Source organism: Scylla paramamosain, unplaced genomic scaffold (genome assembly GCF_035594125.1).
Source record: "Scylla paramamosain isolate STU-SP2022 unplaced genomic scaffold, ASM3559412v1 Contig47, whole genome shotgun sequence".
In the NCBI taxonomy this organism is placed as follows: domain Eukaryota; kingdom Metazoa; phylum Arthropoda; class Malacostraca; order Decapoda; family Portunidae; genus Scylla; species Scylla paramamosain.
The window spans coordinates 502,501-530,000 of NW_026973712.1; the positions used below are offsets into that span (position 1 = coordinate 502,501).

The 27,500-nt window shown below is 42.9% G+C and overlaps 1 protein-coding gene across 5 annotated transcripts in view; it reads left to right on the forward strand.

Moving 5' to 3' along the window:
- Positions 1-27,500, forward strand: part of LOC135098150 (GTP-binding protein 10-like) — a 187,094-nt gene that overhangs the window by 15,753 nt on the left and 143,841 nt on the right. For all 5 annotated transcript variants that reach the window (XM_064000370.1, XM_064000371.1, XM_064000372.1 and 2 more), the window contains exon 2: positions 15,261-15,314. The gene's annotated coding sequence lies outside the window, so the exon portion shown is untranslated. The remainder of the gene's footprint in view (positions 1-15,260; positions 15,315-27,500) is intronic.

Genomic DNA, 27,500 nt, shown 5'->3' on the forward strand with positions numbered 1-27,500 from the left:
CACACACACACACACACACACACACTTACATACAATATAAAACGGTGGTAATCAATAAATTTCTTTAGTTTCACAAGTTGCACAACACAGTATTTATTAGACTTTTATTTTTATGAACAGTGATAATTTACACTGCTCCATTTGTCACTACGTGTTCGGCAATTGCAATAATGGTAAACAGACAATAGGAGGCTGCGTCATAGCAATAATTATGATGAACGTATAACAAATATAGCGGCTTTTACCCTCCCTGTACGTGATTACAAGCTAAACCATAAGAACAGTCTTTTAGGGGAACTTTGTCGACTAGGGAGTGGGAGCACATGAAACAGGGTCAGTGTTAAGTGTTTACGAGACAAGCAGGAGTTAGTGGGGACAGGAATTGCCTTCATAGACCGTGAAAACCAAGAGGAATTTAAGGGCGTCTGAGTTACTATGCACAAACAGACCTTCTCATTGCGGTGCTATGGTGAACAGTAACAAGCTGAACGATGCTTAGCTGTTGTCTGTTTGTGTGTGTGTGTGTGTGTCAGATCGATTCATGGAAGTTGTTTGTTGATAGGGAGGAGCCTTCGTCTTTACTACTCTTCATTTACTCTCTTCTATACACTCTACTCAATGCACTTTAAATACTCGGGACCAACAAATCTGCAGATGTTTATTCCCCGTTTGTTCCTTTGTTTCTCTGCTCGCCCTCATCGTCGTCCTTCTCTATCGCCGTTTCTTCTTCTCCTCTTCCTCCCCCTCTTGCTATCTCCTCTTCCTCCCCCTCTTCCTTTCTGGGAAACTTGATGATGTCATTTTTGCAGGAAAGTATTCGCAGAGTTAAACTGTTGTGCAAAAAATCTTTAACGAAGCGTCTTTGTGAGTAGATAAGTGTGTGTGTGTGTGTGTGTGTGTGTGTGTGTGTGTGTGTGTGTGTGTGTGAAGAGCCCGACGAGATGAATTTTAAGAGGATGTGGAAATGAAGCTGAGAAGAGGTTGTGATGACAGATAGGAGAAAGTTTGAAGTAGTCCAGAAGGATCGAGGCAGCGAGAGGTGAAAAATTGCGCTGATAAAGGCTGGGTGAAGAATTGCTCAGAGAGAGAGAGAGAGAGAGAGAGAGAGAGAGAGAGAGAGAGAGAGAGAGAGAGAGAGAGGGGGTTATATACTGCTCTTTTGAACTGCATTCTTCTCCCACACTCTCTCTCTCTCTCTCTCTCTCTCTGTTACATATCTCATTGTAATCCTTATTTAAACTCACTAATTTTATAGCTATTCAGTATCTTTAGTCCTTCACCTTCGTTGCCCCTCCTTACTGCAGCAATTGACCTGATTAATGACACGTAAGTCTGTCAGTTTAATACGTGAGTCTAAGGGATATGTATATTTTCAAGCTTTCTCACTAGTCTTCATGTACACATTCCCATTTTATATTCCTTCCTTCCTTTCCCTCCCATGCTCTCATTATCTCTCCTCTGACATATCATCCCCTGCTTTTCCTCTCCCTCCTTCCCTAACCTACTCGTTACTCACTTGTCAACATCCTCCCTCGTTTCTCCTTCATTTCCTTACCTACTCTCACCCTATCCTCTCCCATCTTCCCGTCACTCCTCCTCCTCCTCCTCTTGCCGTTCCCTCAACCACACGTACTGTGGTCTTTGATAATCTTTGTAATTTCTATTTTGCATACCTTACGAAATTCCTTCTTTTGAGGGGAGGGAAGGAGGTGGAGAGAAGGAAGTCAGGATGAGAGGATGAGATGAGGAGAGATAATCAACTAGGGAGGAAGTGTTTGTGAAGGAGACGTGTGTGTGTGTGTGTGTGTGTGTGTGTGTGTGTGTGTGTGTGTGTGTGTGTGTGTGTGTGTGTGTGTAAAAGGGAACTCCTAACTAGGGCAACAAAAAGGCTATGAAAAAAATGCCAACTGAAGGTGCCAGTTCCTCTCACTCACTCAAAACGGTTATCCAAAAGTTGTGTGTGTGTGTGTGTGTGTGTGTGTGTGTGTGTGTGTGTGTGTGTGTGTGTGTGTGTGTGTGTGTGTGTTCTGGTGACTCTTGCTTCTCCTCCGTCACTTCCTCTTGACAAATTCAGTACCGTACTGAGGGCGAGGCGAGGATTGCACACACACACACACACACACACACACACACACACACACACACACACACACACACACTGACAAGGAAAATATCATCCACACCGCGCATCACCATACATCACACATCACATCCATCACCACTTGTCACCACCTCGACGCTCACCACCACCACCACCACCACCACCACAGCACAAGGACATAGGGGTAAGCTGCAAGAAACCGTCAAGTCTACTCGTGGCATTTCTACCTGTCATCCTCATTCATAAATTTGTCGTAATGACTCAACATTATAATGAAAACCTGATTACTGAGTCTATCCCATTCTTCTACCGCTATTTGTAAGCCAGTTCCATCCTATATCTGTTTTAAATCGAACTTTATCAAGCTAGAACCCGTTATTTTTTGTCCTATTTTGATTATTGCCCCTAAGAACTTTGCTTATATCGTCATTGTTACATCCCGTATACCACAAACATGGCAGGTTCACTACAGAAGCAACGGTGTTTATTTATAGACCAGTGAAAAAGTAATATCTGTAAACTTAACCATTGCTATAAGTTTCATTTTGCCTCCTTGCCTCCCACGGGCGCCCTGTATCTGGCTGGCACGGTGGCGGCGGCAGTAACTCTTGAAGTGGAGGGAGGGCGTCCGCGGCTGTGAGTGCCAATTTATGGGATAAGTAGCGTGCTCCTGTGACCCTCGTGCGGTGCATCTCTTTCACTGGCGAGGCTTGCTGGCTTGGCGCTGTTTCATTCCACCCACTTGTGCAAATATTAGGACAATGCGTCAGGTTTCAAGGTATTTATTTATTTATTTATTTTTTTCAGGGATGTGTTTATCTTTTTTTTTATTTATTCATTTATTTGTTATTTTATTTCTGTGTAAAAATGTAATTTACGGCAGTGCTGTTGTGATGCTTATCTATCACCAAAGTTTACATACTACTGTTGATGTTGTTGTTGTTGTTGTTGTTGTTGTTGCTGTTGTCTTTATCATAATCATCATCGCCACCACCACCATCACCACCCATACTCCATCCACCCACCTACCAAAACCACCCTCTCTTCCCACCCACCCACCCACACGTTAGAGGGACATGTACCTCACAACTCAGAGGGTGAGGTTTGTGTTGCATGTCAGAGTTCCAGAGATGAGTGATGCCGCTGTACGTGTGTAAATACTGATTGATACGACTGTCATCGATACCAGTCCTCGCCGCTGCCTGCCCTCCAATCCTCACACACACACACACACACACACACACACACACACACACACACACACACACACACACACATATATATATATATATATATATACATGTAAATAGTTTTGTTACTCCTAAAGATTTAAGCGTTTTCTAATAGTGACTTGTGGGATGGAGGGACTATTGTAAAGTTTGTATATCCTTGTGTGTGTGCCTTGCGGGATGGAAGTGAACCTGGCAAATATATACATTACTACACACACACACACACACACACACACACACACAGGTTATATTTATTTTATCACAAGTCAATATGAAGGTCAAACATTTACCGTGGACATGAATTAAATTTTTATAAGTGCATTAATGTGTAATACCTTTGTTCGTGCTAGCTGAGATCGAACACTGATGTTACTTACGAACGTGGAAACCAAACAACAAAAGGGTCACGGAGGTTTAAGGTCGAGGGTTGTAAGGAAGCGAACGAGGAGACTGCAAAAGACTGTGTCCTCAAACAATCTAAGCGCCAAATCTTCACAACAACATCTTCAATGGCTCCAGTGGAAGTGATTTTAGTGATTGTTTAGCGGATGTACTCGATATTATAGAAGGTTTTGATGATTTTAGTAATGGTTCTTATATCTCTCTCAATTCCACCTCTCCACCTAAGCCCCCTGTAGTGAAATCCAAGTGTAACAACTGCCTTAGTGATAAACAGTGTAATAGTATCATTATTATCAAAATGTTCCGCACGTATGTAACAGCATCCTTTTCCGCGTCCTCTGCTTCCTGCTTTGCCTTCTGCTTCCTTCAGGCGCGCCGTCAGGAGAGTGTGGGGTGCGTGGTGGCATTATCTGCGCCGCGAGGAGGAGAAACTTTTTACAGAAAGTCTGCAAATCCCTGGCGTGCGTCAAGCCTCCTCCATCCCTCACTCGTCACTTCCCGAGCCCCGGCCTTGCCTCGCCACTACCACCACCACCACCACCACCACACCCTCCTTACCTGTGTCGCCTCAGTGGTGTTTATATATTTATTCTTATATATAAACTCTCATTCTCTCTCTCTCTCTCTCTCTCTCTCTCTCTCTCTCTCTCTCTCTCTCTCTCTCTCTCTCTCTCTCTCTCTCTCTCTCTCTCTCTCTCTCATACATGCATATATTATAAAAGCAGAAATATAATTAAGTACTAATTAGGTGTCGTGTTCGTTAAACTCTGAAAAAAAAAGTAAAATGTTTATCTCGTTTATTTTGTACCAGCGGGCTGCAAGAATGCCACTGTCATGCTAATTCATAAATATGAAATATTAAAGAATTTAAAAAAAATTAGAGACATTAAGAAAATTAAACTGTCCGAAAGTTTTTTTTTTTTCATCTTTTTGTTTCAGCTTATTTTCCAAGTTTACAAATATACGTAGTAAGCGTGGAGGTATTTTGTTCGTTAAGGGACTGGTAGGGTGAGACGCACATCTCAGCTGATGCTTCTCAGGGAGGCTGGCTTAGGCTAGAAAAATGGGTGAGAGAGGAAAAAGAAGAAGAAGAAGAAAAAAGAAGGAGGAGGAGAAGGAGGAGGAGAATAAGAATAAGAAGAAAAGAAGAAGAGAAAGGAGAAGAAGAAAAAGAAAAGAAAAAAAGGAGAAGCAAAAAAAGAAAAAAAGTAAAAGAAGACGAAGAACAAGAAAAGAAAACACCCCATTCCACTTGCAGAAATTGAAAAAAAAACTCGAAAGAAAAAAAAAAAAAGATAATCAACAAGACAAACAAAGGAACGCCTCACGCAACAAACAAGATTGAAAAAAAAAATAAATAAATAAAAAAAAAATAAATAAAAAGAAAACCTGCCTTTGAGAGTGACGTAAGATGAACACACACACACACACACACACACACACACACACACACACACACACACACACACACACACACACGGCTTAGTGACAGGCCGGAACAGCAAAAGGGAAGGCAGAGCGGACAGGAAAGGAAATGAAAGCACAAGATTAGTCAGTTCCCGCGGCGACTTAGCTGGGAGATAAGTAGTGAAAGTTAAGGAAGGTTTTGATCCTTAGAGGGGAATGAAGTTATGGATATATATATATGTACAATTGATGGCTGACTCTCTCTCTCTCTCTCTCTCTCTCTCTCTCTCTCTCTCTCTCTCTCTCTCTCTCTCTCTCTCTCTCTCTCTCTCTCTCTCTCTGCCTTTATCAATAGAATAAATACTACTTGTTAATTATTATTCTTCCGTTGCGTTCCTCCTCTTCTTCTTTCTCTTCATCCTCTTCTTTCTCTTCCTCCTCTTTCTTTACTCCTCTGCCTCAATCTCCTCTTCCTTTTTGTCCTCTCCTACTTTTCTTCCCTTTTCTCCATACCTCATCCTCCTCTGTCTCTATCTCTTCCTCCTGTTTCTCCATCCTTATCTCCTCTTTCTCTCCCCCCCCCTCCGTTCTCACTATCCTCCTCCTCTTTCATCCTCGCTAGGTGGTGGTACAAGAACAGAACAGAGGAAAGAATTAATACTTTTTTTCTCTCCTGTATATAAAGCAAATAACGCCTCCTGTACCACTGCAAGTCTCGTCAAGTTGTGTTTTTCTTTTTTTTTCTTTTTTTACGTGTATAAGTTCGCGTTCTCCTCTTCTTCCTCCTTTTCCTCATTCTTGTTTCTCTGGTTGTCTTCTTGTCGTTCTCGTTTTTCTCGTCCTTGTCCTTGTTCTCTTTCCCTTCGTGTTCTTCTTTCTTGTTGTTGTCGTCGTCTTTTTCCTCCTTGCTTTTCGTGTTCTCCTCGTCTTCCTTGTCTTTGTTCTTCTCATTCTCGTCCTCTTTCTTGTCTCCCTCGTCTTTTTTTTTTTCTTCGTCATCGTCGTCTTCCTCATCCTCTTGGTTCAGTATGTCTTATATTTTTCGCTTCTCCACCGTACACTACTGTCTTCATTATCACATTTTCATTACTACGTATTATCTCGTCTCGCTTTTTTGCCTCGCTATCATCGTATTCTCACTTCTCAAATTCGTTGCCTCTTACATTTCTATCATAATTTCTTTGCTAACTTCACGTAAAATTTTTTTAGGGGGAGGGTATTTTTTTATACTCAGCTGCCTTCATGCATTCCGTCTGTCCTCTCTTCTCCTCTTTTCCTCATCCCTCTTCTGTTTCTCTCTTTCTCTCGTGCTCCCTCAACCTCCTCGTCCCCATCCTCTTCTCTCCCCATTCCCTCCCACCCCAGACCACTCTTCCTTACTCGTAATGCCGTTTTCTCTTCCTCTCTTGCCCTCGTCCTCCAATTTATAGTCGTGTTCCTCCAAACATTTCTCCCTCCCGCCTGTCTTAAATTTTGTCGATGGGTCTTCCAGAGTGGAATTTTGCTCAGAGACAGGCGACGCCGAGCAACCTGAACTTTCATCATCACTAATTTCGTATGTGAGAAACAAACGTAATTGTGTGTGTGTGTGTGTGTGTGTGTGTGTGTGTGTGTGTGTGTGTGTGTGTGTGTGTGTGTGTGTGTGTGTGTGTGTGTGTGTGTGTGTGTGTGTGTGTGTGTGTGTGTGTGTGTGTGTGTCTGGTCTAGGTTAACGTGTGTGTATGTAAGTACATGACCTTTGGAAATCTATCATATTATTACTACTATTATGATTGCTGTTCAAGTGGTAAAACGAGGGTGACTTAAGTAAAATTTTCAGGATCAGTAATCAGGAGAGAACAGGCTAGAAAAGTTAGATTAAAAAGAAAAAAAAAAAATACATAGGAAGGAATCAGTTCTCGAAAGGAGTGGTAGATGAATGGGAGGGTCTCTTTAATCAGGTTGTTTGTGCTGAGCCATTAAGGAGCTTTGACAGAAGATAGGGCAGATTCATGCATGGGGATGATGGGTGGAAATAGATACGTTTTGCACAGTGACTGCCACGTGTAGGTCTGATTACTTCTTGCAGCTTCCTTTATTTTCTTATGCTCTTATGTTCTTATGATGATTGCTGTCTGGGAAAGTGAAGTCAGAAATATCGAGGAGAAAAGGAAAAAAGAATCGTAATGAGAAAATTACAGCGAGGAAATATATTAGTATCCCTGATGGAACTGAACACCACTTTTTCTCTTCCTTCTCCTCCTCCTCCTTCTCCTCCTTCTCCTCCTCTGCTTTTTCTTCTTCTTCTCTTACCTTTCTCATTGACTTTCTTTTCTTTTTTCGTTCGTTCTTTCTTACTTTCCTTGAACTTTCCTTCTTGTAGTGTTGGTCCTTAACATATGTTCAGAGAGAGAGAGAGAGAGAGAGAGAGGAGAGAGAGAGAGAGAGAGAGAGAGAGAGAGAGAGAGAGAGAGAGAGAGAGAGAGAGAGAGAGAGAGGAAATGGAATAGGACATACAAAGTGAGGGCGGAATATGTTGGAAAAGGAAGGAGGGAAGGAAGGAAAAAAAAAAAAGAAAATAGGGAGGGAAGCAAGAGAAGGAAGGAAGGAAGGAAGGAAGAAAAGAGGGAGAGAGTTGAGGAATTGAAGGAAGGAAGAAAGAGAAGGGTTAAGTGATGGCTGCAGTAGTAGTAGTAGTAGTAGTAGTAGTAGCAGTAGTAGCAGCAACAACAGCAGTATGAAGGGAAGCAAAGAAGGAAGGAACCTGAAGAAGGAAGAAAGGGAGGGGGTCGTGAGGTGGCTGCCGTAGTAGTAATAGTAGTAGTAGTAGTAGTAGTAGTAGTAGTAGTAGCAATAATAGCAGCAACAGCAGCAGTAGCAGAATGGTCTGTCAACTCAATTTCCAAGAAGGAGGTGACTTTCATCCATTTGAAGAATAAATTGTGTGAAATAGAGTATTGTACCGTATCTCTAGCATACTTCCACGAACAGCTTCACGTTGCCTTCCGCAGTATTGAGTCCATTATCTCTGTTCCATTGTCAACATTCGCCGCTAGTTCTTCGGGTTCGCTCTCAAGTCGGTTGGTGAGGGACAGTCCTTCATTTCACTCCGTCCTGTGCTATGTTAGTGAAGGTACGTTATGATTTGACACCCTCTCTCTCTCTCTCTCTCTCTCTCTCTCTCTCTCTCTCTCTCTCTCTCTCTCTCTCTCTCTCTCTCTCTCTCCCAGTCAAAAATTTGTCTCGAGTTTTCGGTTTTTAAAAGGAAAATTAAGAAAAGGGGACAGTTTTTCATTCCAACTGTTCCAGAAGGATGAAAAAAAGAAAAAAAAAGAGAAGAGAATACATATTCAGTTTGGTTAGTGAAGGTTACGCTGTTATAACTGGCACTGTATAGACTCCCTAGCAATTCTTCATTTTTTGTCTGCAGAGATCATTCACAACAAAGCCTTGATGTCGGAGAATGCTGCCTGAGGATTTTTTTTTTTCACATTATAATTATTAGTATAATTATTAGTAGTAAACAAAACCAAAGAAATAAAACATCAAGCCACTGTGTATTCGTGAAATGGCAAAAACACTCAATTGAGATCCATAACATTCAACAGTGGAGTGGGTGGCGGGCAGAGTAACGCGTCGCTTGAGTAACGGCGCCACACATCATCTGGAAGTATATACGATCACGCATGTCCAGTGTTGTGCGATGATTAAGTGAGAGTGACGAACACCGGCGCTGTGTTGTCGTCCTGTGCCAGAAGCGAAGACTCCTGCCTTGATTTATGGAGACTTGGCATGACGGGTACATGAAAAAGGATCGTTAAATGTTAAGAATCTGAAGTTTGTGACATACTCATCAACAGAAATACCCTCCCACATGCAGGATCTAAAAAAAATGTCAAGTTAGAGTTGCAAGTGTGTGTGTGTGTGTGTGTGTGTGTGTGTGTGTGTGTGTGTGTGTGTACGCAGGCGCCTAGTTGAAAGGAAGTGAATGTTTAACCAGAAATACAAACATGTACAATACTGGTGCATATTCCATGAGAGCAGACAACTTGACTCATGAATACTTTACTTGGAAAGAAGGCGAGGAGACAGAGCAGGAGAGGACCCAACTGACAGTAATACACGGAGAAACCAGGAATTAGATTGGCTTTGTCTGCCGTGAAAGCCGAAACGCTCTGATGGATATAACTACATTGCATACATTGAAGTCCCAGCGAGCGGCGGCGATGGTGCGGCGTCACGACAGTTGCGTTCTGTGGCCAGCTTCGGAGTATTTGCGGGGGTCGTCCGTCTGTCAACCCCATCGTAAATTCAAGACTCGTTTTAGCCAGTAAGGGAACGTCGTGTGCGCTTTGAGTCAAGCTATTGTGTTTCTTGGCTGCAGTGTGTATGTTTAACATTATTTGCGCTGGACTTTACTTGGCACACTATCTATGTGGGGATTACTGTTGTGAGGAGCTTTAACGTTATCGAATTCATTTGCTCCCGCAGTCAAAAGCATGAATCAAAAAGTTAATCGTGAGAGAGAGAGAGAGAGAGAGAGAGAGAGAGAGAGAGAGAGAGAGAGAGAGAGAGAGAGAGAGAGAGAGCAAAACGTTTCTAAATACAGCTCTAATATACAACCTATCCAGCCTCCCGTGGCTTGCACAATGCCTCTACACGATGGCACGCCTGGTCGCTCACCCCATACAGGTTAGGTAAAGGAGTTTTTTCTTTTGTTAAATTCCACTCGATCGGGTCCGAGCCACGTAGCACGATAGACTCTGAAAAATGGAACTTATAATTCTGGGCTTTGTGCATAAGGCTCTCGTGCCTCGTAAAGCAGCGCGGCGGGTGAAGGGGCTGATGGTTCCAGCAGAAGTTTATTGATCTCCTCGTCTGAAGTTCCGCCTTCCTTATGACCTCAGTGGCGACGGCGTTTGGTGGTCGAGTGGAGTGTGAGGACCGCTGAGGCAGCATTGCTCGGCCCTCTGCTGTCACACTTTTTGTTTTCTCCATTTCTCTTCTTATGTCGAGTGGAGGCTGGCCAAGAGAATAAAAACACAAAGATAGCTGGAAAAAGAACAGGGAAAGGCTACTTAACTGATATTTCTACACAAAACTGAGTAACAATTGGTCTCATTTTGGTTTGTTAGTTGTGTTTAGGTGTTTTGACTTTCTTACAGTACCAAGCTTATTTCGTACCAGTCCAGATCTGCGCTTTTTCTGTCAAGTATATATAAAAATAACTTAATTTTTTTTTTATTGAAGTAGATTCTGGAAAGGGCCACTTAATTAATACCTTCCTGTAAACCTGAGTATAAATCGACCTTAATTTCGTTTGTTAGTTTACCTTTGGTGTTTTGACGCCCTTACGGCACTAAACTTTCTCTCTCGTGCCATCCCAGGTAGTTATAAAAGCTTTTCTGACAAGTATATACAAAATAATTGCTTTGTTATTGAGAGAGTCTAAAATATGCAAAGTCAGCGTTAGCGTGCGATAGATTGACGGTTATGAGTCATTATTTTCGCCTCTCTTTGACCAATCGTGTCCTGACGTGTATTGGAGACACCTGCGCCAGTGGCCGTCACCTGCTGCCTCCCGTCTCATTTTCCGTGAACCTTCCTTTATTTTCCTTCCTGTTTTTCGATGCCGTGCTGATTGTGAGTGAGATATGATGAAAATGTGGTTTATTTATTTATTTTTTAAGATTGTTTTTTTTTCGACTGATTTTATGCCGAGTATCAGCGAGGTATAATGAAAAGCATGTTCTATTTTTTTTTATTTTTTATTTTTTAAAGGTAATTTGTGGGGGTTACACGGGCACAGAATTATATACTGTATTCTTGCGTGTATGGAAGTCTTTGTACAAGCGCTTCCGTATCTAAATTGATCATTTTAATTATATTTTCTTTTAGTTATTTATTCATTTATTTTTTTTTCCATTTCTCTGAGCTGCCAATTAGCGAGTTTTCTTCCCATTTTTGTGTCCTTAGCTGGCATCCTTCACCCATAAAACAACACAAGAAGAAGAAGAAGAAAAAAAAAAAAAAGAAAAGAAAAGAAAAGAAAAAAGAAAACGAAAAATGAACCACAAACTTCAATCAGGCACTTAGTAGATGCTGTACACACTGTCCTGGTATGAAAGAAGAAAGATCCCGTAAAAGTAACGAGAAAATTTACAACAAAAACATATGGGCGGTGGAACAGGACCCGTGTGTGTGTGTGTGTGTGTGTATGTGTGTGTGTGTGTGTGTGTGTGTGTGTGTATCCGTAAAGGAGACACATCGTAGGCAAGTCCAAAAATCAGCCGGGGAATTGTCAGCACGAAGGTCTTCACGAGGCTCATGATCGAGAGGACGAGAGTGGCTGTGTGTCTGTAGGTTACAGCCTCAAGTGTTTAATTAATTCAGTCGCTTGTTCTTGTATTTGTTCACCGCTGTGGTAGCTCGTGGCTGGCAAGTTTTGAAGCGGCAGGCGAGGCTGTTTGAGTTAGCAGAGAGAGAGAGAGAGAGAGAGAGAGAGAGAGATTCTGCTCTTGACGTCTTCTCTCTCAGTGGAGGCGGTGAGCACCCTTGGCTAGGCGCGGAGAAGGGAAGGGAGGAGATGAGATGCTTTCCTCCTGCTGCCTCTCTCCGTCTCTCTCCGTCCTTCATAGCACATTCCGCGAGTTTATTTAAAAGGAATTTGCACGTGGCCATTGTAAATTCCCTCCCGCCACTATGTAAGATGCGATGTAGTTAATGAAATACGTTTTTAGTGTACTTTGTGTGTGTGTGTGTGTGTGTGTGTAAATAATAATAATAAATAATAATAATAATAAACGGTTTATTCTTTAGGCAGTCAACAAACTGAAAATGTACATTGGGGGTGGGGAAATACTTGACATTAATCCTAAAGGTAAGTCAAATCTAGAAGAGACTATTGATTGATGGCTCACACCATGGTGGGAATCGCACTGAGTCTGTACCGGTCCGTACGTGGCGCCTTTAGGGGCGTTATCTTATTGTGGTGTCTGGTGGCACGGGTAGGGCGAGGCGCGTCAGGCGGCAGCATGTGTGTGTGTGTGTGTGTGTGTGTGTGTGTGTATCCCTCACCACACAGAAGAGGAAGCATATACGAGGTGGCATCTTCAATTAGCAGGCGTAGATGAAAAAAAATTCTCACACACACTCAAGAGACATTAGTAAAAGGCTTTGGTGCAAGTGTGTGTGTGTGTTTTAATGTGTCTCTCTCAGCATACACCCAAAGAAACACACACGAGGTGGCATCTTAAAAGTACGTGAAAACTGATGGACTGAAACTTAAACACACATTTTCAAGAGCTATTAGTAAAAATCTTTCCTGCAAGTCTGTTATCTCCACATTACACGTCCCAGCTGTCCAAATATGCGATGTAAACAAGCCATAGGAATAAAGAAGATGTATTGTAATAGCAGCTGAGGTCGATTGGAAGGTCCCCCATCCCTGCGAGCTGTGTGAGGTGTTTGCAGTAATTTGTGTGGTGTTTTCTGAGGAAGGGACATCAGTCGAAGGACACACGCTAATGAATAATAATTGATAGGTCTGTTGTGTTCGCTAGTATCAATTTGCAGGGAAGCGTGGGAATAACGCACACACACACGCACTCTCTCTCTCTCTCTCTCTCTCTCTCTCTCTCTCTCTCTCTCTCTCTCTCTCTCTCTCTCTCTCTCTCTCTCTCTAAGTTGCAACAAATCTCATTGACCTCATTCTAACGTGCTTGAGTTGCCTTAGTCATCCAGGTTATATAAAAAAAATAAAAACTGTCAACATTTACCTTCTTGACATTTGGAAATAAGCATGCTTTCGAGACACGCGATTCTAAGACATGAGAAGTTAGTAAATGCACGTGTAACTGTCCCTCCGTGGATATAAATGAAGGAGTTAAGGTTAAGAATTAAAACAACAGTGATGTAGTATCCGACCATGTGTTTGTCTACTCAAGGAAAGCAGTCACCCGCATCTTCCGTGTCTTTGTGTCATTACTCATGTGAGAGAGTGGAGCGAGGTCTCGTGATGCAGAATATTACATACACCATGTACAGGATCAGCGTGGTGGAAGACGGATAGGTGTAGGGACGCTGTACGCTGCCTGTCTTGACCTGGATACGTAATCCTCAGATTCCTGGACAGGTGCAGCAGGTATTCCACTGCTGAGTTAGGGATATGGTTTCATCCTCGTAGTTTATACACGTGCGCGTACACAGCAGGTCTCTAGATGGCTGGGCGACTTTCTTAATGCCAAAACTACCTTGACTTCACTCTAAGCGGCCCTGGAATCCGTATCGTGTTTTCCAGACGAATTCTTACAGAGGGAAGACTAGTATTAGATATTACTACCTTTTTTGTATTGTTCTAGCAAAAAAAGGAGTCTGAAAAAAAGATCTTGTGTTACTTTTACATACTGTGAGGAATGTGTAAGGATCAGAATATGAGATCCTTATTTCACTTGGATCACAGCAAACAAACTTTCTTGTTGACTTCATCTGAGGTCAAAACACCCTCGACTTCACCCTAAGGATCCATATCATGTGTTCCAGACAAATGCTTCACTTGGATCGCAGCAAACAGACTTCCTTATGGACTTCCCCTAAGGTTAAGACTTCACCGTGAGCTGCTCTGGGATCCAACGTTTCCCACACAAACTTTCTCGCATATCGTTCAAATGTTGCAGTGCACAATTCGTTCCGTTCGCTACTCCTCTGCTGTGAATTAAAGGTGACCGCTGCCGAGGACGAGTTTAACAAATGACAAAACACCGCTACGAACGCCCATCACACGCCCGCCACTCTTGCCTCCATCACGGGCTTACTGTCACGCCCTGGAGACGAAGACACGGTGTAGGTCACGCCACTCTCCACATCACTACGCTGTCTAGCGATGAGTTTCGTGGAGTCCTTGTACAAAAAGTGAGGAGTAAAATATTATAGTAGATATGATAAGCAAGCTCTTCCCTTTATCCTGCAATAAAGCACTGAGACAAAGACACTCAGTAAACAGCAGGATAAGTCAGGCACGAACAGACGCATCCCTTCCTTCCGTCCCCCGCGTCACTCGTAAACGTAAACAATAACTTTGCCAGCGTCTGTCACAAGGAAGGAACCTCCAGGGGTGTCTCCACTCTCGCAGCTACTCCTTCCCGATTTGCCCTTTGTGAAATCTTGATGTTCAAACGCCCCGCTCTTTCATTGGTCCGCCCGGGAGACATTGCAAGAATTTTCATTGAGTTGGTGATATCCTTGTGGGTTTTTTATCAGTTCCTCCCTTCATGAAGCACGTGGTTTTGTATCTGCAGCGCCTAATTCTTTTTTTTCTTGGTTATCTTTAGCCAAACTGTGCTCATGGCTTATATTAGAAACACAGAGAGGGAAAGAACAAATTAATGTTTTCATGCATCTGTATATATCTGTATATAGCATGTATATGTAGATATATGTATCGGCATCTCTTTGTTAAATTGTCTTTAGCCAAACAGTGCTTACGGGTTATATTAGAGAGAGAGAGAGAGAGAGAGAGAGAGAGAGAGAGAGAGGAGAGAGAGAGAGAGAGAGAGAGAGAGAGAGAGAGAGAGAGAGAGAGAGAGAGAGAATCAATATATCTGTGCACCTGTATACATCTCTTTCTGTGGCACTGGGGATCTGTGGTGGCACTGATGACAGCCTAAAAATACTGGAAAAGGAACCTTCACATTCACTTTACGCTGGATCGAATTTGATTGTTATTTCTTCTCAGCTGTTTTTTCCACAAAGACCTCAATCCCACGCACGTTCCGAGGGAGTACAGCCACTTTGCTGGAAACACTGGAGGCAACAATTGAAGTAATGGAATTTTTCTTGCATCCTCTCTCTTTCTTTCCTTCTCCCTCCCCTTCCCACACACACACACACACACACACTCTCTCTCTCTCTCTCTCTCTCTCTCTCTCTCTCTCTCTCTCTCTCTCTCTCTCTCTCTCTCTCTCTCTCTCTCTCTCTCTCTCTCTCTCTCTCTCTCTCTCTGCTTACCTGCTTGCCCACTATCCAAGAATGTGCTTACCGTCACCTCGCCATCATGTTCTCCTTGTCAGCTTCATAATCAAATTTTCATTATTTTCAGAAACGTGTTCTCGTAATTTCTCATTTACGTCTCTCTTTTTCAGGGAGCCTTGTGTCGCTGCCTGTGTGTCACGTCATGGCTGGGAGTCACGTGAGGGGTGAGCAGACTTTACCAAATGTTCGTTGTTGCATCAGCAGTACAGTGTATGGCATGCATCACACTGTTATCGTCTTATAGTCTAAAAGTTGTAAGTGTTTAGGACCTGAGGCTGCGTGACTCTGTTGGGTACCGTGTATACATTGGCGCTGTTTGATCCAACACAATTTATGTAAGTCTCAATTTTGTTGCAAATAAGAGGGCATAACTTCATCACAAGATTCTCTCTGAGAAAAATATTTTTTTTGATAATAAGAAACAGTGTGTATTATTCATATACTCATAAATGTTTCACAAAGAATATAGTAAACAATATGTTATGGAAATTCAGTATTTCAGTGGAAAACAACATATCAATTGAAATAAGTTTTGAACCAGGAATGAAATGACGCGAGCATCATTATCAGCGGCATGAATGGCCAATAAGTCACGGCCCATTGGCCAGCACAGGGCGATGACTGTAAATAAGGACAAACAACAAAACTGCGCGTGGCCTTTACATCATGAACGCCAGGTGTAGAAAGGTCAGTCACCCCAGGCATTCAGGAGGGTCAACATTGCAACAGTCTCATGTGACGTACAGTTTTGGAGAACCACGCAGAGGTAATCTTGTACATCATCATAAAACTGTGATATTCAACGACCACATATTTAAAGAACTGATTGATTGACTGACTGGCGCCGCAACAACTGGCCACATTCACAAACAATGCTCCCATTGCGCATATTTTCAAAGGCAACAGAGATCATTAGTCGTGTTATCGAGAGTATTTCTCCTATTAGTAACATAGAAATCTTGTTAATTTATCACTAAAACCATAAAAAAAAAAAAAAATCTTAAACACCTACACTTTCCAAACCATTCACATTTTTTATTCCAGTTTCCTTCCTTTCTATTGATAAAATTGTGAAGAGTCGCCCAGTTAATCACAGTTTCATTGGTTCTTTGCCTCACAAATCTTAGAAGAGGTGTGTCATGGCGCGTAAATAACTCCCTTGCCTTTGAGAAACCTTCGTGGGGCGCTTTAAAAATCCATGAGGGACTTAGGAACGTGTAGGTGCATGTACGAGGAAAGACACACACATAGGATACATATTCCGGTTGTAGTATTTGTTTGTCTACTCTCATATTTAGTTTTCACCGGTGCTGTTGTGAATATTGACTGAGCTTCCTTTACTCACCTCTCCCTCTCTCTCTCTCTCTCTCTCTCTCTCTCTCTCTCTCTCTCTCTCTCTCTCTCTCTCTCTCTCTCTCTCTTTTCTTTCTTTCTTTCTTTATACTTTCATGCGCTTCCTCTTTTCTCTCTCTCCTTTCCTATTTTTCTTCTCTTTTCTCTATTTCTTTTCATTCTCCCTACTCTTTCTTTTTCTTCTTCTTTCCTCGTCTTATCTTTCCTGTCTCATTTTTTCCTCCCTAGTGTTTTCTCCCCTGCTTTATCCTCCCCTTTTTTCCTTCTCTTTTATTCTTTTCTCCTGTCATTTTTCGTCGTCTTTTTAAATTTTTTCTTTCCTTTTTTTTCTCTCTCTCTCTCTCTCTCTCTCTCTCTCTCTCTCTCTCTCTCTCTCTCTCTCTCTCTCTCTCTCTCTCTCTCTCTCTCTCTCTCTCTCTAACATATTTGTATTTTGCGATATTTCATTTCACCAGTAATTCATTTTCCCTGATATATTTATTTATTTATTATTTATTTATTTATTTATTTATTTATTTATTTACTTATTTATTTATTCATTCATTTATATATTTACTTATTTATTTTGACGAGCATTTAATTTTTCAGAATTTCATGGATTTACTTATTTATTTTATTATTTTTTTGACGTCAATCGGAAAACTGAAATCTCTTTTTGGCAACAAATAGTGAAGGGACGAGGAGAGGAAGGGCGAAAGGTCGGACTACCTGTGAGGTCATTCGGTAGTGTGACTTGGCAGGTGGAGGTGGAAGAGGTGGAGGTGGAGGTGTGCTGGTCGATGGATGTATTAGGGAAGAAGTTTAGAGGTGAAGGAGGTTGCGGAAGAGACTGTTGTGGGATATGTAGAAAGACAAGAGAGAGCTAGCGACGACTGGTATGAAGTGAATCTCCTCCCTTGACATGTAACATCGATTTAATTTGGATTCTTCAGTCTTTCTCCTCTGTAAATGGAATGGACAAATGTTTATGTAGAAAGGAGGAAGGTAGCGACGACTGGTATGAAGTGAATCTCCTCTCTTGACCTCTAAAGTGTGTTTTTATTTGGATTACATCTGATTGCTCCCATTCCGTGACGTTACCGTAAAACCGTGCCCGTGAATTCAATAATCGTAACATAGCTATGGAGGAGGCGTTACATTTTCAGAGAATTGCCTACCTGATGCATGGCGAACGCTTCAGGCTATACTGGCGTTAGGTTTGGTTCCTGTGTTTAGGAGGCTGACTCATCAACATAACAGTGCTTAACAGTTGGGGAGGTTAGAGAGACCGGGTGTTCATGGCACGGTTTGGTGGCTGATTGAGTATATTGAAGAAAGGAAAGCAAAGTGAAATGAGAAAATATGCCTTAAACGTTTAGGCGTTTTATCCCGACCACTCTTAACAGGCTCTACTGGAAGCTCATGGGGCTTTCAAGGATGCTTTTTAAGCTCCTAATGGTAGTTTAATAAGAATTTTACATTGTCAATAGGAATAAAAACGCCCATGTAAACCTATATAACCATCTCTGTAACTTTTATAATTAGTACTTGTAAAAACTCCTAGGGTTTTTAGAAAGAGTGTAATGGGAAATGAGGTTTGGTTACATTACATCCAGTCCTTCCCTGCTGTGCACTTGTAGTCTGCCTTTTCAAGTGTGTTTTCCCTCTCTCCGTGTCTCTTTTCCTTCCCAGTGGTAGCAGCAAGAATAGTTAAACTGCAAATGGTGATGATCGTAGTCAGAGGTGGTGGCGGCGGTGCATGGTACAGTAGTAATCGTGGGAGTGGTAATGATGGCAATGGTAATGATGGTGACGCCGCTTCCTCTTCCCTGCAGTACCGAGCATGGTGTGGCGGAGAATGTTGCTGCGTGCATCACATTGTAACCCACTTCCCGGAACACACTCATTCCCTCAGCGTTGCATTCACCTTTAACTGGACGAGTGCGTACACACACCGCCTGGGAGGGAAAAAATAAAGGAAGGAAACGAGGGAGTGAGGGAAAGAGGGAAACAAAAAACGCTCTACACAAGGGGAAAAAAAAAGAAAAAAGTTGAGCATTTGAATTAATCAGGTGAAAAAATTATACATCACGATTCTGACCAAAAGCAAAATCGAAAAAGAGGAGGAGGAGGAGCAGGAGAAAGAGCAAGAACAACAACAACATGAAGAAGAACAACGTGAAGAAGAAGAAGAAGAAGAAGAAGAAGAAGAAGAAGAAGAAGATGTAAAGAGCAAGGAAATGAAATTCAAAGCAGTTACAAGTAGAGATTTATGTTCTCAATGTGAAAGTCCTATTGAGACTTTCCTGTTATTTGTAGTTAAGGATTTTCACACACACACACACACACACACACACACACACACACACACACACACACACACACACACACACACACACACACACACACACACACACACACACACACACACACACACACACACACGCCCATTCATCTCCACAAATACAGTGACACAAGCACAAAGAGACAAAGCGACTATGTTTACCAGTGAGGTGTGTAGGTTGACTAGTGCGTAACATCCATCAGTCGGCGGGAGCGACGCAGCCTCTTAGTAAATGTGTCAACCTTTCTTTTTTCTCTTTCTCTTCCTTTCTTTCTTTTACTTTGGTCAAAACAATTACCAAGAGAGAGAGAGAGAGAGAGAGAGAGAGAGAGAGAGAGAGAGAGAGAGAGAGATTACAGTAAATGCCTCCATATTATTGAGTTTTAACAGTATTCGCGTGCTGAAAAAAGAAGAAAGGAGACTTAGGAATTTTTTGAACCAATGGCTAAACAGTCTTTGTCAAAAAGATAGGTGACCAGTAACTTTTTGGGCGTTGTGTGTGTGTGTGTGTGTGTGTGTGTGTGTGTGTGTGTGTGTGTGTGTGTGTGTGTGTGTGTGTGTGTGTGTGTGTTTTCTCATGTATTATTTCATTGAGAGAAAATTGCTCTTGTTCTGTTTTGTTGTGTGTGTGTGTGTGTGCGCGCGCCCATCTCTCCTGGCCGCTGCCAAAGCAGACATATATACAGGCAGAACACTTACGCCATGTAAGTTTCCTCATTCCCTGAGTAACAAGTGAGGTCATGCATCCCGCGGAGAAAAGATGGAATAAAATGTCTGTCGTAGGAGTGAAAGGACGGTGAGATGTGATGTGCCTTCTGCCTCACACGCCATTTTTATTCGCATTTCTATGGCTGCTCCTCCCCCCCCCCCGCCTCTCGTGTGTTACAAACCCCATGTTTACCTCCACTATTACTCTCCTTCTTCGATGAACGACACGACTCTTCGCCGTTGCATATGCATATGTATAATATAGACCAGCAAACTGTGAACTCCCTCCCTGCTCGTCTCTGTACTTCCTCCTACCTACGACTTAAACTCTCATCATTTTAGATATTCCTACTGTATATCTTCTTTGGTGGGCTTTTTTTTCACCCTTGTTGCCGTTGGACAGAGCCTCTCTTATATAAAAAGATGTTAAATCCGTAAAATAGAAAGATAGACAGACTCCATGCGCTCAATTTCGTCTCCTTGAACGAGTAGACACAAGGACAAATGTTCCACGCGGGCTTCAGTCTACCGTCCCCTACAGATCCCCTCACACTCAATTACCGCCCAACCCCACAAGGAGACACTCGCTGGCCCCCGACAACCAAGCCTCATGATCCTGTTCAGTTTGCAGTTGGGTAACACGCTTGCAGGCACTCAAGCATTTCTCACCACACACGCAGTTAAAAAAAAAAAGATAGAATAAAATAAACAAAAGAATAAAAAGAAACAGAAGTGTCCCACTCCCTTCGCACACACAATAAAAGAGAGAAAAAGAAGAATAGACACACACACACACACACACACACACACACACACACACACACACACAAAACCCAGGAAAGAGAAAAAGAAAACGAAGAAAGAAAGAAATGGAAAAAATTCACACACACAAACACATACACCCAACTACCGACCGCCCTTCTTCACCTACACTAAAATAAAAGAAAGAAAAACTGCACACACAAACCCACCCACCCACCCACACACCCACCCACCCACACACACACACACACACACACACACACACACACACACACACACACACACACACACACACACACACACACACACACACACACACACACACACACACACACACACACACACACAGCAGCTCCTGTCGCCAGTTCGTACGTGAGCTTGAAAGAGATGAAATTGTAGATGACGCTCCCCTGCTGGGTAATCATATCTTGCTGTCATCGCCTTTTTTCTCCTATAAAAGAAGAACCCAATTATCGGAAAACCAATATTTGCACCTATTTCCAAGCTGTCAGTGCTGCACAAGGCCATCAGTTAGGTGTGGTGGAGCGTGCGGGCGCGTCCGTGAGTTAGTTAGTCACAAAGCTCAACTGTTCAAATTAAATATTACTCCCCGTGGAGGAGGAAGAAGGGAAGTGTCTAGGAATGCAGTGGTCAGTGTTAGCGCAATATTCAGGCATGGACAGCCAGCGCCCTTTACGATAGGAATTTACATATAAAACGCCTTGTTAATCTCTAATAACAGCGTACTTGCTATACTTACTGTATTATCGCCACGCCTTTCGCATCTTGCATCTCTATTGGTTCTCAGATAGAGTGGCAGGTGAGAGGAATGGTCTCAGTAATCAGATTGTTAGTGTGGAGCTATTACGGAGGTTTAAAAGATGATCACACAAAATTATGGATGGGGGTGATGGCTGAAATGTTTCATAAAGGGATTGCCACGTGTAGGGCTGATGGCTTCTTGCAGCTTCCCTTATTTTCTTATGTTCTTATGTTCTAGTAAAATAAATAAGAGTTCTCGTGCTTACCAAGTCTTTAATCTGAGAAAACAATGTAGTCTTCTATTTTTTTTTCCCCACTTCAGTCTGTAGCTTATCCACGAGGCTTCAGCTCAGCTCACCTCTGAAACACCAATTGCAGAAACAAGGGCTTTCACTTTCATGGGAACGGATAAGCTAGTCGTACGTTTTATCTGTTATTTTATTTATTCATTTATTTATATCTACTTTTTTTTTTTCCCCCAGTGCCCGCCGCGTTCCACTGCATGCTGGTTGCCGTCGATCGCTTCCAATTTTGAAGTCAATTATTTTCGGATATATTTTCCGTTGTAAAATTGCGCCGGTCCACAATAATATTCGCTGCGTAGGGGAGGAGCAAGAGAGAGAGAGAGAGAGAGAGAGAGAGAGAGAGAGAGAGAGAGAGAGAGAGAGAGAGAGAGAGAGAGAGAGAGAGAGAGAGAGAGAGAGAGAGAGAGAGAGAGAGGGAAGAGAAAAGCGACATGTCCAGTGTCCTGTCTCTACACGTGGCCAGGCAGTGTGTACGAGTATAAGAGACGGTAAGGGGCGGGTACCTCTTCCAGACTCTCCGTGTGAAGTGTTGAGGTGCATATACTGAGATACTCCGCCCTTATGCCCTTAAGCTGTTAGGATTTAAGACTTTTATTCAAGTGAGAAAGGTAGGGATCTCTCTCTCTCTCTCTCTCTCTCTCTCTCTCTCTCTCTCTCTCTCTCTCTCTCTCTCTCTCTCTGAGAAATGAATATTCCAACCAGACCTCTGATTTAATGGCAGTTGACACACACACACACACACACACACACACACACACACACACACACACACAGAGAGAGAGAGAGAGAGAGAGAGAGAGAGAGAGAGAGAGAGAGAGAGAGAGAGAGAGAGAGAGAGAGAGAGATTGAGAGGTTGGGGGGGGTGCTTGGAAGGAAGCACGGAAAGCACAAGGACATTCAGACAGACAGCGCAAACAAACCAAGATAAAAAAACAGGAGCGCACACACACACACACACACACACACACACACACACACACACACACACACACATGAGCAAGTGACTTTATTCAAAACCCCAATCAGTGAAATGCTCCTGAGAATATGAGAACTGAATCAAGGCCTCAGAAGCAAACGTTGTCTAAATGATGCACCTCAGTTGATTGTCAGAGAGAGAGAGAGAGAGAGAGAGAGAGAGAGAGAGAGAGAGAGAGAGAGAGAGACTGATTGACTGACTGAGCTATATTTGGCATCGCAACAGCAGTAACGAAAGGAAAAAAATGCCAGAACATGAAATGAAGTGCGGCTAGAAAGAGAGAGAGAGAGAGAGAGAGAGAGAGAGAGAGAGAGAGAGAGAGAGAGAGAGAGAGAGAGAGAGAGAGAGAGAGAGAGAGAGAGAGAGAGAGAGAGAGAGAGAGAGAGAGAGAGAGAGAGAGAGAGAGAGAGAGAGAGAGAGAGAGAGAGAGAGAGAGAGAGAGACCCTGCTGCTAGCATCACGTGTATTTATTTGCTACCAGAGTTCTGCTTATGGTTTCTCAATATCTCTAAGTTTCCTCCACGCTGCTGTTCTTTCCTCACCACTCGCGCAGGGAGGGAAGGGGCGGCAGGCAATATATCTCTGGGGATATTGCCTGGAGTGACGCTTATGGGATCATGAAATAAAGACCTGAAACGCCCATAACCACCTTCATATATATTGAAAACCGCAACGGAACGCACTGCTCGCCTACAAAAGAGTCAAGGTTATCCATAATACCAAGCACGTTACTGACAACTTTTAAAGGGATCTGTACTTTCACTAGAAGGTAATGACATAATACGGCAAGCTTCACGATAATCAATACAATAATCGGTTAGTTCCTTGTTGATATGTTAATATGGGTGTTCTAGTCTGTGATACTTGCATTGCTTCTTCGTATTCGTAAAAAAAAGATTTCTTGGCGTTATTGGTTTCCTACACACACACACAAACACACACACACACACACACAAGGAGGTTGTGCAAATACGCAGGAAACAACCATTACGGAAAGAAACGGTAGCACTAGCGATCAGCGGCTCGTCTTGGAGAGAGAGAGAGAGAGAGAGAGAGAGAGAGAGAGAGAGAGAGAGAGAGAGAGAGAGAGAGAGAGAGAGGTATTACTGGCAATAACCTGAGCGTATGTTGGAGTTTTAACAATCCCAAGCAAGTGGCGGCGAGATACGCGTAATCATGGACTTAGTTACTACTGGGGGAGGAAAATATTAGTATTCTGTCTATCTGCCTATTTGTATTAATTTTTTTATCTCTTCTTGGTAGTTTTTAAAGCACAAAAACACGCGGGGGACTTCCTACCACACAACGATGAAGGGAATATATTTTAAAGACTATTAACTGTTAACCAAGAGTCGATGTTAACCATCGGTCGATAGTCCTCACCACTCGTCGCGGGGGTGCCATCATTTCATATCCCTCCTTGATTAGGTAAATTGGCTTTGGATTACCAGCGCCACTCCTGCAATACAATTTACACTATCCGTAACACGAGTCAGCATGCCTTTATATACTCCACGTAAGCGTCGTTATCAAAACAAATGGCTGATTTTCCTACATATGCTTGCTTTTTCATCGCTATTGGCAGTCTTCGTTGGTCGTTTGCGAGAGGCAGGAGGTGGTGTGGGGTACGCGCTACTGACTTGTCTCTCCGCCCATCGCCTGCCGTCCACACAAGCAAGACGTAAGATAAGTACTGTGCCAGAGGAGCGGGAATGGAGGCGCTCAGAACTCGCTCACTTGAAACAAATTCTAGACTCGTGGCATTGTGCTCGTGTACAACGCTACAGCAGACACCCCCACATGCTGGAAAATTCTCTCTCTCTCTCTCTCTCTCTCTCTCTCTCTCTCTCTCTCTCTCTCTCTCTCTCTCTCTCTCTCTCTCTCTCTGTATGTGTATGTGCATATATGTGTGTGTACGTGTACGTATCTCTGTATGTGTGCATGTACGTATATATAGGTATATATAAAAAGGGTATTTAGTTACTTATGTATTGTACATATACTAGTACATAATTATGTTATATATGTTTTGTTGTTTTTGTACATAATTTTGTATATTCTGTTGATTATTTATAAAAGATATGTCCCTTGATATGTCTCATGACCTTTAGTAAACAATATTCAGGTCCTACGAAAGCTGTAGCTTATTGCACCTGGCTGCAATACCATCACTTGTAAATGCCAAATAACTGTGATCAATCAAATCAAAACTTTAATGAGATGGAAGACCTGGACAAGAGGGAAAAGTTACCTTAGGCAATAAGAAAACAAGGAATTACCACGCCAATGAAAAGTGACAAGAGATCGTGTTTCTAGTCTTTCATCCGTGAGTAATGAAAGTTCCTTGTATCTCAGTCTAACACTTGACTTCTGTACGGTGGACAAGATCAGGAGATATCAAGAGATCATACCTCTACCCTTTTATCTGTGAGTTGTAACTGTTCCTTGCACCTCAGTATGACACTCGAGTCCTCTCTGGCTTTTCCCTGCACTCCTGGTGGGGAAGAAAACACACATTCTCCGGTAAAAAGCAGCGGGTAGTTCCGGCACACTCAGCCCACGTGGCTTGAGTTCAGGCAGACTCTGATGGCAAACAGGCCCAAATCTATCCGTCGCTCTCATGCATGCAAATTAGATATCTCCCCAATACAAGCAGCTTTGCTCTATCATTTTATACTGGAACGAGCTGCAGTGCATGTGAACGTTTTGTTAGTTCAGAGAGAGCGTGTGTGTAACGAAGGCCAAGGCTTGTGGGGGAGAGCGTGGGGTTCTGAAACGAGTGACTTTGTGGATATACAGAGATTTTTATTCGCTGCTTCTTTTCCTTCCTTTAACAATACCCACCGTGGCAAAAGAATAGTTGACGCGAGCATTTTGAAAACACACTGTCAGAGAGAGAGAGAAAGAGAGATAGATAGAGAGAGAGAGAGAGAGAGAGAGAGAGAGAGAGAGAGAGAGAGAGACTTTTCCATAACAACACAGAGAAGAGTAAGGTTTGCGAGGGAAGGGAAACTTTTATTAAACTTGATATTGTGTTGTTAACTTTGCATGCGTTGTTTGTTCATCCTTTGTGTTCCTGTGGTTACTTTCCTCCTCCTCCTCCTCCTCCTCCTCCTCCTCCTCCTCCTCCTCCTCCTCCTTCTGTTCCTTCTGCCCCTAATCCGCGGTAATAATTTGTGCCACTCAGCCTGATTGCATAAATAGCGAGATAACTTTCTGGTTATTGATAGCTATATTAATTAATCTGCTCAGCCCCCCACCAAAAATTAAGCCAATAACTCAGCAAGCCGCACGAGAGCCGCAAGAGAGAGAGAGAGAGAGAGAGAGAGAGAGAGAGAGAGAGAGACGCTGATTCATTGCCCGTCCTTGCGTTCGCCCGAAGCCTCACAACTCAAGCTGGAATGAATGATAAGATACTATACATACTTTGTCATTGAAAAATTGAAATTGTCGTGAAAAAAAAAATAAAAACATGTAAATATCAGGGATTTCTATTATGTGTGGTATATGGGAACAGTCTCTCTCTCTCTCTCTCTCTCTCTCTCTCTCTCTCTCTCTCTCTCTCTCTCTCTCTCTCTCTCTCTCTCAAGCTTAAAAGATACGAGCAACCGGCACAGCCACTACTAAAATTGTTAGCCAAATTGACACCAAATCCAATAAATGTCTGACCTTGTTTATGGAGGACAAAGAAAATGCATAAATAAGGAAATAAAGCCCCTCACGACTAAAGCCACAATACACTGGTGCTTCACGACACTCGATAGATCCTCTTTGGGCTTCGCGGTGTCGTGTTCATTTCTTCACCTCACGCAAGGTATTGGAAACGTTTCTTACAGGCCAATCAATGCTGTGTTTCGAAATGGATTCCTTCCTTTGTGATCGCTGCAATGCTAGTACGTGGAGAGGCGACACTGAGGTGGACTGAGGTGGAGTGGCTGTGTTAAGAGGAGAGATGAGTGTATGGGAAGGAGGATGCTGGAGATGGATCTAGCAGAGAGAGAGAGAGAGAGAGAGAGAGAGAGAGAGAGAGAGAGAGAGAGAGAGAGAGAGAGAGAGAGAGAGAGAGAGTTTCTAGGTGCAGTGAAAGACGTGCCTGTAATGGGTATGACTGAGGAAAAGGTAAAAGATTAGGTTGATCCTCTGTGGCGATCCTTGACATGAACAGCCGAAAGAAGAGAGAAAATAAGAGACCCGTGGAAGTGACTATATTTCTCCTCAGACAGATGCATTAAGTCTTTTGTCCGGACACCTTAAAACTTGACTGATTATAAGACAGATTAGTTATTTTCCCTCTTAATCCCCACGCCAGGTATAATGAGACAGCGGCATGAATAGCGTTAGCAAGGAGATGTAGGCAGTTGCGGTGAGACACAGGCTCGTTCCCTTTGCGATGAATGCATTTGAGTAGGAAGTAATAAGCTCTCAGTGGCAACCATGAGCCCTGTTGCCTCTGAAGCCGATCCCTTGATGATTATCCATTGTTCTGACGCGCGTGTGTGTGGGGGTGGGGGAAGAGGAGCGGGGTTACAGAGAGAGAGAGAGAGAGAGAGAGAGAGAGAGAGAGAGAGAGAGAGAGAGAGAGAGAGAGAGAGACGGTATAGCGAAAAAAAAAGTATATTCAGTTTTTCTTTTTCCCTCGCCGAAAGTGCAGCGCCTGAATACAATAGGCAAGTCTTCGTTCTGGTGGGAGAATGTACACGAGAGGTTCCCGTGTTGAACCCAGGTGCGGCGCTTCCTACACGGGATCGCTCGCCCTCCACTGATTATTGCAAGCATTTCGCCGAGCCTCGAGGTAGGGGTGCACTGCAGGCTGTGGGTGGGGCTCATAACCCGCAGTAAAATGTTATCATGTCTTTGGGTGGAGCGCCCTACTTGTGTCGCTGTCTGTTAGTGCGGCGAGGGAAGATTTCAAGACATTTCTGGTAATGTTAGATATGCTTCCAGTCTCTTCTCTGTAGGTACTGGTCGCTTTAGTGGGGCGTTTTCTTTCCTATATTCTTTTTCTTCTTTAGCTGGAGACCCTATTACATAAAAAGTGAATGAATTTCGTAATATGAAGCGTGACAGGTCTCTGCTATGCCTTTTTTTGGACGGGCATCTTCAGTGGGCCTTTTTTCTCTTATATTTTTATTTGCCCTTGGACAGAGATACTCTTAAAAAG